This window comes from Dicentrarchus labrax, unplaced genomic scaffold, assembly GCF_905237075.1.
Source record: "Dicentrarchus labrax unplaced genomic scaffold, dlabrax2021, whole genome shotgun sequence".
NCBI classification, from domain to species: domain Eukaryota; kingdom Metazoa; phylum Chordata; class Actinopteri; family Moronidae; genus Dicentrarchus; species Dicentrarchus labrax.
Window position 1 is genome coordinate 23626320 of NW_026136719.1, and position 16010 is coordinate 23642329.

Genomic DNA, 16010 nt, shown 5'->3' on the forward strand with positions numbered 1-16010 from the left:
TACCTACAAAAGGGAACAATCAGTGCATCTTTGGGCATAAGGCAATCAACTAGATAATATTATGCAAGGATCAGACGTCAGAATCCCATAAAAGGTTTGGATTATATCTCGATTTGGTACGATCATTCAGCGAAACTCAGGAGTTCTCAGTTGTGAAAGATCTTTCAAGCTGATGGAAGCAGATGAAAAAGGTCAGGAGGGGACAGATTATCTTGTTCTCACAAAGCTTTTGCTTCAGTCATTGTTTGCATTTGTGATTGAGTAATTATCTCATTAAGTTACTGGAGTGATATGTTTCTTTCACTGCCAGTGTCAACAAAACAAGCTGTTCCAGAAGATCTATCTGTCTGTCACCCAGGGCGGTCACAGTCAGGGATCTCTCCAAGAAAACGCCATATTTGTCCCTTTTCTTTCCTTCAGCTGCTTCATGAAACAGGGTTAAGTGATGGTTTAAGGCAGAAAGACATCCTGTTTTTCTCTTGCTTCCTATCTCTTTCACTCTCTTGCACACACTCAATCACTAAAAGAAGCGTCTCCTTTGGCTCCCATGTCATCTGGATCCTGATAAATGCTGACTATTTGTACAAAGTACGTGCATACTCGAACTCAGAACAGGTTATATTCCAGTAACATGGCAGAATGAGCCCTTCAGTGTTTGTGTATTGTTCCAGAAAAGGTAGAATACAGGATGAACTTCAGGCTGCACCTGCCTCTCTTATTCTTTGCTCCCCTTTAGCTCTGAGAGGCCCTTGACCAGAGAATCTATTAAACTGGGAGATCTTGTTAAGAACAGAACAATTTGTTCCGCCAAAGGGGGGACAACACATACACCACATACACACACACCAACGAGAAAAAGTTCCTTCAAGACAAAACCAGGCAATTAAAGCTGATGAGTTACAGCTGAGGAGACAAAGTGATAACCATTCTCTTGACACTTCATTAAATCACTCGAAACAGAGCATGGGAAAAGGCCCCTCGGTCTGTACATATTGCATTGTATGGTGCTGATGTTATGGTGAAATGGGACGTGAGATTCCAAATGGCAACAACTGCCCTCCACTTGTCAACCTTACATCTCTTTTGCTCTAGATGAAGTGTGTTGGTGTTACCGTCTGGTGCACAAACCAGTGCTGTTTCTTTGAATGCAGTGTCAGACAAAGCAATCTGTGCTGGTATTTTCTGCTTACTGTATTTTTTGCGAGCTGGACTGTTTGGGCCTGAATCTGCCGCTCAGTTCTGTAAGAAATCAGTTTGATGATAATTGGTTCATTATTAATTAATTGGTCTCCTTCACAGAGGAGACTAACATCATCAGACTGATGTTACTAAAGCCACTGGATGCAGGAAATACAAATAAAAAATGATTATTAACTAAAACTGAACTGAACTGAACAAACAGCAACCTGAAGTGCAACAGAACCTAATTTAGAAATTAAGAATGTCCAGAAATGATAAAAAATCTAAATGCAAAATCAAACTGTGTTGGGTTTTTTTAATTATGTGAAAGTAGCCTGTAAGTAAACAAATTAAATTAGTAACGTTAATTAGTAAAAAGGTCATAATTAAAGTGAAACTGCTGGTAGGTGGAAATTACATCACCAAGTGTTTGTCTGCTGGTGTGCTGGCCGTGCGGGGGTGGCCATCACAGTGTCTAACACACAGCGACAAAATTATTCTAGATAGCTTAAATCTGAATTATTATTTGGTTTTACCTCAAAGCAATACTTCAGCACTCTGGGAAACATATATAACTTATAACATAGTTTGTAAGTCAGAGAGTCAAGAACCACTTCTAAGGGTTCCTTATTCAGTGTGCATTACTGTTTAAAATCCTACATACTTATTAACAAGGTTATTCCCACCTAACCATACTCAAACTTGCAGCATCTCCACTAGTTGTATGGTAACCACACTTTGAACCACAAATTGTAGTTATTACATTGCATTTGTGACTTCTAGGCTGGATTACTGCCATTCCTTATTATCAGGCTGCCCCAATAAGTCCCTTAAGACGTTCCAATTGATCCATAATGCTGCGGCATGAGTACTGACGGGAACTAGGAAAAGAGATCATATTTATCTTGTATTAACTTCTCTGCACTGGCTCCCTGTGAAATTCAGAATATAATTTTAAATCCACCTCTTCAGCTACAAAGCTCCTCATGGTCAAGCAGCATCATATCTTAAAGAGCTAATAGTACCCCACTAGAACACTGTGCTCCCAGTTTTTCCTTGCCACTGTCTCCAATTGCTCGCTCATAGTGGGAATTGTTGTGTCTCCGTAACTAATTTAGAGTACAGTTTAGACCTAGTCTATATGATAAATGTCCAGAGATAATTTCATTTATGATTTGGCACTATACAAATAACATTTTATTCAATTCAATTTAGATTCAACAAAGATCCAATGTGTTAAAGGACCATTGTGTAGGATTTATCTACATCAATTACATTTAGCAGCCTTGCTTCACCTTCCCATTCCAAGCGTGAAGGAGTGGCCACAAAACTTGTGGAAAACTAGAGCCGGGTGAGCTGTTTCCTCATCCTTTATACCAAGCTAGGCTTATTTGCTCTTGGCTCTAACTCTGTTCTTTAAAAGACCAGTATGTAGGATTTAGTGGCATTTAGTGGTGAAGTTGCAGATTGCTACCAACTGAACACTGCTTGTGTCTGTGTCCTCCTAAATGTTACACACTGGACCTTTAAAGCACAGACGTGAGAGTTGTATCAACTTTCTCATCTCTCAATTAAGCAAATAAGCCTTTTCCCCCAAAATGTTGAACTATTTAAAGCTGGAACTTTCTGCCCTGCACAATGAGCTTTAGCTAAATACATGAGACAGTGAATGAAAGCAACACAATGTCTGTGCTCACGCTTTCTGCAATGGACATTAATCTGTTCTCAAAATGACACAGCACATTATTTTGTTCCTGTTCAGCACTCCCTTTCAGTTGGAACAGATTGCACCTTTTTAACCTGAAACTCAGGAGTGTTGAGCCTTAACAGCATTGGACCTTAGCGTTCCAGTTTTCAGACTATATATGCAGTGCAGTTTTCAGCACCACATTTATTAGTAAAAGCTTTATTCAGTTGGAGTAAAGCAATTTTCCTGTTTGTGGTCATGCAAGTGTCTCATTGGGGAGAGAAGACAAGGACACACATGTACCTTTTTCTCTGCACAACCTTAGTGAGTCCTTCTTCAGCTGCTTGGGGGCAAGAACAGAAGTCCCTGTGTATCCAGAGAGAGAGAGAGAGAGAGAGGTCTGGCCATAGGGTTGCCAAGGCAACAGGGAACAGTGCAGGCATGGTGGTGAAAGAAGAAGGGGGTCTGGACTGATAGGGATAACTGGAGAAGCCAGGGGACACCTTTGTGCATTAAGATACTCCACACGCCCTTTGAGGGGGAAAAGGAGAATTTCTTTTTTTTTTAAACCAAACTAAATGAAACTATAAATAGAGCTGGTTAGGCAGCGTCTGAAATTGAACAACCCAATATCAGGGGATGTACCTCACGGGTGGACACAGACCATTTTCCGGTATCCAGACCAGGGTGAATGGGTTCTTTGATCTATTTCTCATGTCTGCTTTATTAGATGTGGTCCTTGGTGCACTGAAAATGTACACACTTGTGTGTATCAAAGTAATGTACATCATCTTCCATTACTCTGATGCTTACACTAAATTGTAAACTTAACACGGGTACATTCCCTCGACCTGATCATTTTATTGAAATAAATAAATAAATCTGCTGATAGATGGTTGTTTTGTATGTTCCCAGTGAGGATGAACGTGTCATGGATGAAGTGTTATTTGAAAGTGGTGTTCTGCCTTTTGCCAGGACATAAATATAGACACATTTACATAAAAAACAAATTAACATGTATTGGAAATATGTGGTTAATACGTCATAAATTACATAATCTCATTGACTACAAACTGTTCTGTAGATCTGACACCAGCAGTGACCATCTGATGGAAAGGATCTGTTGACACAAAAAATACTGCAATTTTTTTTTCTTCCATGAATACTTTCAAAGGGCTAAACTAAACTTCTGTGCAGGCTGTTTAAGACTGGGGCATCTCAGGGGTCCTGCAGGGGTCGTGATTCAAAATGTGTACTCCCTGGTACAATTACAGCTGAGCACCTATGTTGTATGTCTTCCCTTTACAAACTTCAAATTCATGTCTCCATTCACTTTCAGATAAAAAGCTAAATACCCCGACAAATTATCTTAAATAAAACAATACAGATCCATGTCCTTTGGATGTAAGTTCAAAAACGTTATACGCTACCTTTCAGATGTGACCATTTCAATTATATCAAAAGCATGAGTTCTTCCTTGTGCCAGGTATCCTTAGAAGGTGTTTGCAAGAAAATACTGTGCCCAATAACATTTCTTATTGATCTGGCTGTGCCTTATTGTTGACTACAAAGTGTTTCCTTATGCCCAACTACAAGGCTGAATGAACGTACCCCGAGCCACTGACCCTCCAGCAGAGCAGATGATCTCTTCTTGGCCCAAATGTCCATGAGCCTATAAGAGAAGGAGTGCTGTGTACCCGAGTGTGTGTAGTACAAACGTTAATATTACATTGACTAGTGTCCATCCACTAGCCTACAGATAAAATATACACTGAATAGGCCTTTTTTCATGGAAGACATTTTGACACGTCACAGTAGTAAAAGCAGGTGTAAATAATAAAATGAATTGCTGATTTACATTTAGGTGTTCCAGGGTCCTGGTATTGTGCATGCTGGCTCACTGTCACACTGCCATGACTTACTGGGACACTTGAAAACAAGGGACATCGTTAATTAGTTATTAGTAACAACTGTGCTTTTCATGACAGTGCTGTAAAAATCAACACAGTAATTATCTGCACATATCTGTAATTTCTCATACACGAACCATTTTATTGTTCAACATAATTACCAAAGCAAACATATTTCCATAAATGCTAATTAAATCACAAGTTAAGCAACGTGGCAGCATACGACAATACAGTGGAACATTGTATGATAGACCATCCATTACAGTTTGGCCTGCCATTCTCATGTCAGCGGTCTTAATTGGTGCTTCCAGAGCCTGGGAACCCTGCCACCATGTTGACTTTAGATGTGGCCCCCTCCCAACAGGGCATGGCTTTGTTTTTGTAAGACTAGGACGATACTGCTTCACTGGAACTTACACATAACAAGCTGGCCAAAATGGGCAAGATATGACCATTCTTTTTAAATGATGTAAACAGCTTCAGGGTGCTGTTTTATCTTTCAATTTAAGTGCTTGGAACATACTTTTGAAAACCATGCCAAACACTCAATAGTTATGAATCCTGTGTGTTTGATCCATTATTCACCATAATCATCAAAAATCTGATAAATACAGATTTCACACTGCATTATGTCCCTGTGTCCCTGATTTTATCTTGATTAAATTGACAAGTTAACAAAAGTATAACATATTAATGTCACTTTCAGTCTTTAACTGTGCTTCCTATAATAAACAGGCACTGGTCTAGCAAGTACACATTATGAGCAACATGTAGCCTAAATGATTCCCATCCTCTCACATGTAGGCACAGGTTCATTAGCCTTTGTCACATTTTATTTAGTGAGTTATGTGTATCTCTAATGGCTTGTGACAAATAAAAGGTCAAACCTATTTGGAACAGGTTACAAAAGAAGAGGTGGGTGAAGAATATATAATTAGTACTAAACACTTGAACATGTCAGTGTAACTGATGTATGAAATGTTGTTGAGCTGAATTCAAAAATCTGCTGCATTTCCTCTGAATAGACACATAAAGGTGAACTTATGACCACGACTGAATTGTTGCTGAATTGTATTTTTTGGGGGATATTCCAACTGCATTGCCTGACAAATATCTTGAAATTACTCCAAATGAGGCACTTTTCTGATCTTTGACAGCCTACCTCACAGAAGATAGATGGAGCGTTCCCAGTCAGCAATTCCAATGTTGGAGATGAGAGGACAAAGACATAAAAGAAGGCCATTCTCTTGCCAGATACTGATTATGGCCAAAATCTTCCTTAACTTGAAACAGCAATGAGAATCATTAAGTGAAGGGGTGTGTAAATATCCAATATCTCGTAAAATCATATTGGCAGGAAAAGCTTGGTTGGCAGCACTTAGCTGGTGTAATAGTAAAGGTGCCAGAAATATAAATATTATTAATCATTCCAACTCAGTGGAACCTTTTTTGTTGGTTTTCCCACTGAGATTTCCCCCGTACTTGCAGGTGTAATAACTGTGTTAGTGATGCATTAACCCAAGTCACTGCTGGATCATTCTGCTTATTATCTTTTAAACAAAGTCCTTCTGTCACTCTGATACTGTAGTATCACATATAATGAACTCATACCAGGATTTAAAAGGGACCAAAGGTTGTAATGAAATCAATTTATTCCAATGGAACTGGCGTGATTTGAGGATCCAATCGAGGATAAAAAATTCTGTGTTGGTGAGCTTTGTCATGCAAATTGGCTTCATTGACCAATAGCAAGCTGTCTTGGCAATGCTGATCTTTGAGGAGACGGAGAGTCGGGAGAGTACAAAAACGGGGAGCTAGATTATAAACGCTGTTCCACAAAAGAGACATGGTTTACATGAGACAGGAGCTGACGGTACAAATACATCTTTTGAATAAACTGAATGAACTTATTGTGCCGTTAGCAAATGAGCTGAACCAAAGAGCTAATTAATTTGCTAACCAACTGCTTGGCTTGTAGAGCTTTATTTTCCCTTAAAAAAAAGAAAGAAAAACATATTTAACCAAATGTGTACAGTGGTGAACAGGGGGGAGTAAACAGAACAGTAGAGAACAAATTAAGTGCTATTGTGACTGACAGAGGCCTATGGTACTCCAGGAAGTTATCTCAGGGGGTGTCATTCCTTAAAGTATGTGTGTCCTGTAGTCCACGAGACTGCAGAAAGAACCAGCCAGATAGCAAGTTAACGGTTAGCTCGCCAACTTCAGCATTTCAGCAAGCCCTGCGTGTAGTCACTAAGTCACCAAGCTTCGGGCCACGCCTAGTCTCTGTGGACGAGTGAATGTCACTTTGCAATGTGATTTCCTCTTAAGAGAAGCGACATGAGGTAGATATGGTGGTATCCTGAGTGGGAGTGTAACATAAAAACATGCTATAAGTAAAAGCCTGTGGGGCTAAACACAAACGTAAGTTATGAAAATTAATGAAGAGAGCTGGGAGGAAACACTTCCTTATCTACGTGTTTCTGTTTCTGCCACCTGCATCCCTCCTATCTCGTTTTCTGCCTGTCTGGTGCCAGATTGGAACAGACAGAGCAAGAGGTGCAAGGATGACCCTTAGCTGTCATTGTTTTCCTACGAACGCCCTTCCTTCTCACTCCCTCTTTCTCTCCTTCCTTCTCCATTTCTGTTCCTTTTTAGGGATGGCAGGCTGCACAAAGACAGGTGATTGCTGCTGCTATAGGGTAAAAAAAAAAGTCTGTTTTTTCTCTTCCATTTAGAGATGTGCTATGTCAAAGCCAGCAGAAAGTGTTTGGAATCACTCACCTGAAATGTCAGTGACTTCCTAACAGGGTGTCCATCAGAGCTTTTTTTAAACTGACAAGGGGGCCATTAGCCGGTAGCTCCCTGAGTATGAGTGTGTGTCCTGGGGTGGGAAGGGGTAGGATTGGGATTTTCTTTTCCCAATGTCCATCTACAGCAAAATGTTAGCTTGTATGACATCCATGTAATAGGGGGGAAAAGAAAGAAAATCAGCATCTGGAATGTATCTGTACATGAAAGCTGTGAGTATACTTATTTATAGTTACCAGGAGGTTTGGCCACAAGATCTATAAAATGTGGTGTGATTATTATCCCTTCTTGATTATAGCTGTTGTTTATGTTCTCCTCATATGTTTACAACCACACACACACACACACACACACACACACACACACACACACACAGGTGCAGGCACCATGACGACACTGCACTGTATGCAGCATGGACACAATCTTTAATCATCCTGTGGTCCGCTGCAGAGGGAGAATATACAGTGATGCAGACACAAACACAAACACAAAGACACACACACGCACACACATGCACACACACACACACACACCTTCCCCCATCCTTAGCCCACCCCCTGCAAACCTACCGTTCTCTAGTCCATGATGTAATGCTATCAGACCCCTCCTCTGCTGTCTCTCTCTCCCTCTGTCTCTCACACACTCTCCCCTCTCTCTCTCCTTCTCCTCATTCTATTGGTGGCTCCCGCCTGCATCTGCTGGATCAGCTCTGACTCCCTGCACACACGCGCACACACACACACACACACTTGCATGCACACACACTCACACACATGCACTCACATACACGCACATTTCCACGCTTCCTCTCACACACTCTTACACATACACTACCAGGGGGATTCCTCCACCACTGCAGCCTCTGCTCGCTCCACCTGGCTCCTGTCTTCTGCCGTGGGGGGAAAGCACGGTGAGTCCCTCCTTTCTCATATGACAGCAGGCGATAGTGGTTCACAATAAGACAAAAGGATGAAAGGACGTTGGTTTTTTTCTGCAGAGAGTGGTGGACAAACACCGGGAGGCATTGCTGCCACTGCAGCCTGGGAGGAGAGGCTCGCAGCTTAGTTTGTGCTTTGGAGTGATGAAGTGTGAGGTTGCTCAGTTACTACAGATACCGGTCATCTAGACGCTGGGTGCCATGGCAATAGATTGCATTCAGCCAGAGTCTTGGCTGTGTCTGTGTCCTAGTAAGGTGCTAGAAGCCGTGGTTAGGTGCACGTGTGTCTGCTTTCAGTGAGCTGAGAAATCTGTTTGTATTCATATGTGTGCATGTGCAGTCTGAATTGGGAAGCCTAAATATGCTCCTGGGTGTTGTGTGTTATCTGGTTTCCTCTTTGAAAAATGTCAGTCACCTTACTTTGAGATAACACAGGGAAGGAAAAAAAGCAAAGATGCTACTGTATTAAGTTCCTGTGATGGTTTAGTTTGTTCTGACTCCTTCCAGCTGGACAGGGAGGACATATTGGCTACAATAAAGACCTGACAGTCTCATTATGTACGTATAGATTGTTCCTGTTGTGTCACTGACAAAACAGGGTGTGTGCATGTGGTGTGAACTCGTACGCCTGTGACATTTGGACTCTTGCAATGCTCTCTCTGTCTTCTCCTTTCCCATTATGTGCACTGGGCCCTTTCACTGTAAGGCTCAATGACATTGAGTCTAATAGGAAAAGTAATTCTATTATTGCCTCGGCTTTTGACTGCTAAATGACACATTAATGATAATGGAACTGAGGAACAAAGTCACTGGTGCATTTTTCTTTCTTGGCCGAGGTTGACCAAATTGCATTTTCTGTAGCAATGCACTGCAACCTAACCTTTTACATCCAGTGTGTTGAAATGTTAATATTTTATAATGGTTGGTCTACTTCACATGTGGATACTCTCATAACTAATTCATCCAGATGTTTTCTTCTTTTTTTCCCCATTTCTATACAACATGGAGCTGAGAAAAAGCCAGACATGATTCATAGCTTTTCCATTTCAATATAACTGCCAAAAATTGGTTCATTTTAAAGTATCTCAGTTCTGTCCAGTTGATTAGTGAATTGGTGGGATCCATAATTCAAACAAATATCTAGTAAATCTGAAAGGAAGTGTTATCCATCAATTTCCACCAGCTGACTGGCACCACACCAAACAATATATTTTCCTCGCTTGATAATCAATATGCCGTTCTTAATAACCAACAAACAAATAAGCTTTGCTGTGTTGATCAACTCACTCATTATTATCAATGATTGCAGCTTTAACCACATGGAAAGGAAACAAACCACAACGATATTTTGGAAGTCAGCTGGCCTTGTTCAAATTCTTTGCAGACCCTAATGGAACAGTGTGTGCAAATATGTTGGTGGATTTTTAAATCGATGATTAGTACATGAAACAGCTCTTCCTCGAGGCTGTTTAACACTGACATACTCTCTGTAGGCATAAATGGAAAGTAATTAGGATGGTGGTCCAACAACAAACTCATAAACCAACAGGCAATGAGGAAGTGCAGTGCATAGCCAGTTCCCATTGGCTGTTGAAGGATTATTTGGGTCCTTAAAAGGTTAGTGTGTGGTCATACTGAGATAGTCTATTGATTTTTTACTGTTTGAATCCCATTACAGCTCATCCTCTAATTGTGAAGATTCTCATCTCTCTTCTGTTTTGTCACAAACTCTGACTTTTGATCTTCCTGTGAAGTGATGTTGAGGATGCAGAAGTTGTACTGTTGCTACATTAGATCTGTTACAATTTCATGCTGACTGAACCTGTTCATTTTGTATCTTCCCTTCGCTGAGTCTACTGACGTCAAACCAATCACCTGAAGGGAATATGAATATTTGAACTCACTCAGGGTAGAATAGTGAAAGACTGGGAAGGTAAAAAGGTCAATTCAATCAATATTTCATCAACTCTGCCAACTGTGTAACGGATTTGGATCCTGAATATAACTACAAAGTATTCACATACCTCTCACAGTTTTACTGCACTGACTGTGTGCAAGTGTGTTTTCTGTTTGGTTCCAGACACAGGCCTCTACATGAGCACTGTCAGCTGTTATTTTCTTTTTTTTAATCAAAGATTGTGAGTGTTTGATTTTTCTTCCCATTGACTCTAAACAGACACACCGCAAATATTCCTAAGAATAAAACATGCAACGATTTGGGGCTTGCTTATGGAAAAACCAGGCCTTAGACAGCTGCTCTGGTTCTTCCATCTTGAAAACACATCTTAAAGAGCTCTTTCACCCAAGCTGTGCTGTAACAAATGTCATGCATACTTTTTTCAACAAAAAACTGCCAACCTTTAACGTACATGTATTCTAATTTGCAACTGCATTGAAAAAATTAATTTCACAAACACTTTAAATCTTCCATATACAGCTTTATGCTGGACCTTAACTCATTAATCTGTTCTGACCATATTTCCTGGACAAAATAATATAAAACAAGTTACGAAAATGTTGCCGTGACGTATACGTCACATCGGGCTTTTAACCGTAAAGTTGTCATGGAAAATCTGATGTGACGTCTGTGTCACAATAACAAAAAAGGTAATAAGCCCCTCAATTAATTTCACTGTTTCAATTATTTAGAATTAATATATGTCCTGTTGTTCAATTTAAAGTATATTTGAAGAAACAAAAAATGTATGTCAAATTATTAAGGTATTAATAGAGTATTTATTTACCAAAAACGCCCATTGTGACTTAATATAAATATTTGACATTCAAAAAGAAAAAACATCAGAAATGTGTTCTATGAGTTCCACTTGGTCTGTGGTATATCCCCCATAATTTTCCTTCAAGAAAAATGGTTCTGGGTTCTTATGGGCTAAAGTAGAGTGCTGTCTGCAAATGGACACAGAGTTTACAGCAGAAGGACACCTGGTACTGTACAGTTTTTTAACAGAGACTAAACACAGAACAGAAGAGAGCAAGACAAGAACTATGAGCTATGAAAAGACAAATAACAGTTGAAGATTTTGTTATTTTTTCGTGCCTGCTATCATCACCACTGGAACGCCTAAATACTTGCTTAAATGGATTACTAATATCTTGCATTGCTGTCCAAACAGCTGATGGAAATTTCATTTTGTTTTCAATGAGCTGTTTTTCATAACATTCCACAAACCTTGGCAGAGATTTACTGAAAATGGAGCAGCTTCGAGTTAAAGCATTTTCTGCTCTTTAATTTCAGGAAAGGATCACAAAAAAACTTAATGGATAAACCTGCCATTAGACCTAAGAAAATCCACAAAGGCATTTTTTTTACATTTAATGATATTCCCCTGTAATGCTGCACTATATTTAATGTCAGGATTAATAAAGTTTTTTTGTGCTGAAAAAAATCATAAAAAATCAGAACCTCATTAATTCATTCCCGGTGCCTGGAGGCTTTCTTCCACAGCCCTCCCCCCTCCCGCTGTGCAGCTGTGCAGGACCTTCACCTATGCCCTCCTACTGCGGCATCCACAGCCTCCCAGCTTCAAAACCATGAAGAAAGAACCAGACAAAGAAAATCTATGTATTGAGCAAACACACACACCCCGACGTCTTCATCTAAACTGCACTGGCCATTGCTCACGTCATTTCCCTCAAGCTCTCGGGGGGGAAACCAGACCACATTAAAGTGCATTAATCTCATGACATCCTATATCATTTGTAAAGCCACATGTCAGCCCCTTCCCCCCAAAAGCTGTCAGACAGCAGATATTGGTTATTATGCATTATGGAATAATGGAATATGGATATGAATTTGTCTTTCTTTGTTTGTGCGTATTTAGAATCCAAAAGATAGGCCACCTCCATACTTCTTACCACATCTTCAGATTGATTAAAAATTTTCTTTTGTGAAGTTTTACTAAGCAAGCAGCCCTAAAGAAAAATGAAAGAAATAAAAAATTGGCACCCCTCATGAAATAAAACACTCTGCAGAACCTTGAAGGACTTTTCATTGGTAGGTTCAATTATCCAGTATTCAGCTGTATTGACAAGTTAGCTGGTAAACCTCTACGCTTTAATTACGTGGGGGAGCCAAAAAACCTTAAAAACTGACTCTGGGATGATTGAGCATGTCAGGAATGAAAGTAAGAGCCAATTAAAGTCGATGACATGATTTGCATCTCCGGTTTAATTATTTTCCCTGTCACTATAAACACAGGCCTACTTCTGACATGTGTGTGCACCAGAGAGAGAGAGAGAGAGAGAGAGAGAGAGAGAGAGAGAGAGAGAGAGAGAGAGAGAGAGAGATGGCTGTGAGGCCGCAGGAGAGGATGGAAGTGGTAAAAACAGGGGAAGCCACCACTCTTGTCTTTGATATGGACGCGAGCTGCCGTCTGTGGCGACAGAGTGATTTACTCTCATTCTCACTGATGGTGTTCGATTACGCTGGCTGTTACTCTGGTTTCTTAAAGTGTCAGTTCACCCAAATTACAAAAAATAAAACATATTCTCTCACTTACCTCTGAGGGCGTGCTGATCCCTTTTTTGGTTTTATAAGCTCAGAGTTTTGGCTCTGAGATGTCTGCCATGCTCCCAGTAAAGGTGTAAATAGAGTTTTGTCAGCTGTTATTATCATGAAATTTGATAGACACATTAATGTCCCCCTCAGGATAAATTCTAATAACTTTGTTGATCCTCTGACTTTTCATCCAGCACCATCATCAGGTCAAAATTTCAATTTGTCCAATACTTTGGTTTATCACCTAATACCTGCAAAACTAGTGGCATTCCCATGAGCCTCAGTTGTGCTTTAACTGTGTCCCAAACATACTGTTTTAGCAGTTACTATACTATAACAAAAAACATTTGCATGTGTGATGTTGAGTGTCAAACTAGTTATTTTTCACATTAAGTTCACAGTTTTTAAAATGTGAGCTGCTTCTTCATTTTCTTTGTGAACTGCATTGTGAGGGAATAGTGTGCATCAACAACACACTCAAAAATTGACTGTAGGGACACACTGTTTTTGCTAATTAGCAAGGGTTAGTGTGCTATAAGGCTAAACTAAGTTAGTTAACATGTTAAAATTGTCAATGTGGGCATATACCATGTGTTAGCATTCAGCTCAAAGCACCATGTCATCTTTTGTTGGTTGGAGCACAAACAATGAAGGTCTTCCACCTCCATCTATCTGCATGACTAGATGCTAATAATAGGGGTACGTGAGAAAATATCTTTGTAATTTGGATGAGCTGAGTCTTTAACTGTATCAGGGTCCAAACTAGATCTGAGAATCACTGTTACATTTCATTACATTAAATTGTATATGCTGATAGTTTCACATGTCCATAAATGACAAACTTATTTATTCTGATTCTGATCTGGTCCAAGAAACATTAGTTTACATCAGTTACCCAAATGTGCAGAAACATATGGTCAGAGCCAACAGCACCGGCAGTTTGATTTAAAGGTATCAAACAGCAAGTCATTCCTATCCATGATATATGACCAACTTTTCAAAACAACTCGACTCAGGATCATTTAAAGAGGAAGCAAATGGGACACTTTCAGACTGGAGCGCTGCATCAGTTGAATAGCCATGAATCATCAGTGTGAAGAGAGAAGGTCTGTGTAGAGAGTGAGTGAGTGAGTGAGAGAGAGAGTGAGTGAGATGTGGGGACAGTTTGGGGACTGTCAGCGCGGGACAAGGTGAGGACATGGGGATGAGTCATAGTGCTGTTAGCTCTGCAGAAGGCACCTGTACCGGGGCGTCTCTGACTTCATCATAGCCTGCAGGGGTTGAGCTTACTGGTCAGGGTGTGCACACCTTGTACTCAAAGAGTCATGGGTCGACCTTGTTGCATGTTAGAAACCCTTGTCTTCATCCCCTCTAACAGATACTACTCATATTATGTACAATTTAAAATACACGTGGAACATTTTTGTACATCAATCTGCTGTTCATTGTAGGTGTAAAGGCATACAATCTGTTTGTCATCATTCAGTTTACCCCCAAGCCAGTAATCAATCAAGAGAAAGCCTTTATAGCCGTGTAGCAGTTCTGAGTGGCTGTGTGCATAGCTGTACTTTCAGTTAAATGCTAATGTCCACATGCCAATATGTTGATGTTTAGGAGGTATAAAGTTTGCCACCATCGAGGATGTCCCAATAGCTTACCTGGTAGAGCTAGTGTCCCATGTACCAGGGCTGAGTCCTTGCTGCAGTGGCCTAGGGTTTGAGTCTGACCTGTGGACCTTTGCTGAGTGTAATCCCCACTTCCTGTCCCCTTTCAGCTGTCACTATCAATTAAAGGCAATAAAAGTCCCCATCTTATGTTAGCATGCTAACATTTGCTAATTATCACTCAACAAAAAGTACAGCGAAGGCTGATGGGAATGTCATTACTTTTGTTCGTGGTCATAAACCAAAGTATTAGGGAAAATTTACATTTTGATCTGATGATGGAACTTGATGAACCAAAGTTACTAAATTTATCCTGAGGGGGACATGAATGTCTGGACCAAACTTCTTCCAAATCCCTCCAATAGCTGTTGATACATTTCAGCCTTGGACTGACCGTCAGACCAACTTTGCCATCCCTAAAGCCAAGCTGCTAGCATGGCTAAAGATTACTCTTGTGGTAATTTCTAAAACCTAAACTTCTTATTTTTGCTGCCTATGTAGGTCACACTAATGAATACACACAATATAAGCGGAGAAACATCCGAACTTAGAGTGCATTTGAGATTGTCAAAGAAAAGAATTGTTGATCTCACTGACATAGGCTTAGCTCTGCTATGAGCTGCTACTACTTAGAGATTGTTGGGTGGTTAAATTCATAAAACATTTAGGCGAGTCTCCAAATCTGGTGTTGTGTATTACTGAAAGAGTCTGTCATGTACTTAACCCCAATAAAAGCTCCATGGGTGGCCATGACCTTAATATGAATGGCTTCTGTACACTCCCCAGTGGGTTCGCATGCCACGACAAAGGGATATTATTTGGGTGCAGCGGGCAGATTAAGGGTGATGTGGTCAACAACTGAGCGTTCAACCATGCAACCATCACATCTTAAAAACTGATTGATTTTTTTTTTTCTTTGGTCAGAAATAATTTCTTCAAAGTGTAAATAGCTCCAAATAAACCCCGGCATGCTCATTACCAGGAGGCCACTTCATTCTTATCAAAGTGCTTCACCCAAAGCTGCAGAGCTACTCAGCATCTTGTTATTGCATCTTCAGTTTGGGAGTGCCAACGTCTGAGGGCTGCTTGGCACTTTTCCTCCTTGTTTCAGTGTGAGATACAGGCTAATTTGCACTCCATTTTAATCCATTTGTTTTTGGATAACTCGGTCTCAGTTTTGTGGGACTCAGCTTAATGTATTCATACAGTATTATTGCACCATACATCACTGCAGAGGGAATATAAAAGTAATTCTGCCCGTTTTCAGAAGAATTCATACTGCTGAGTGGCCCATCCACCTCCTGTT

At 40.3% G+C, this 16010-nt stretch overlaps 1 protein-coding gene across 1 annotated transcript in view; it reads left to right on the forward strand.

Moving 5' to 3' along the window:
* The first annotated feature begins 8251 nt into the window (after positions 1-8251).
* The window catches only part of sema4bb (sema domain, immunoglobulin domain (Ig), transmembrane domain (TM) and short cytoplasmic domain, (semaphorin) 4Bb), a 54219-nt gene continuing 46460 nt past the window's right edge, over positions 8252-16010 (forward strand). The window contains exon 1 of the mRNA XM_051379240.1: positions 8252-8497. The gene's annotated coding sequence lies outside the window, so the exon portion shown is untranslated. The remainder of the gene's footprint in view (positions 8498-16010) is intronic.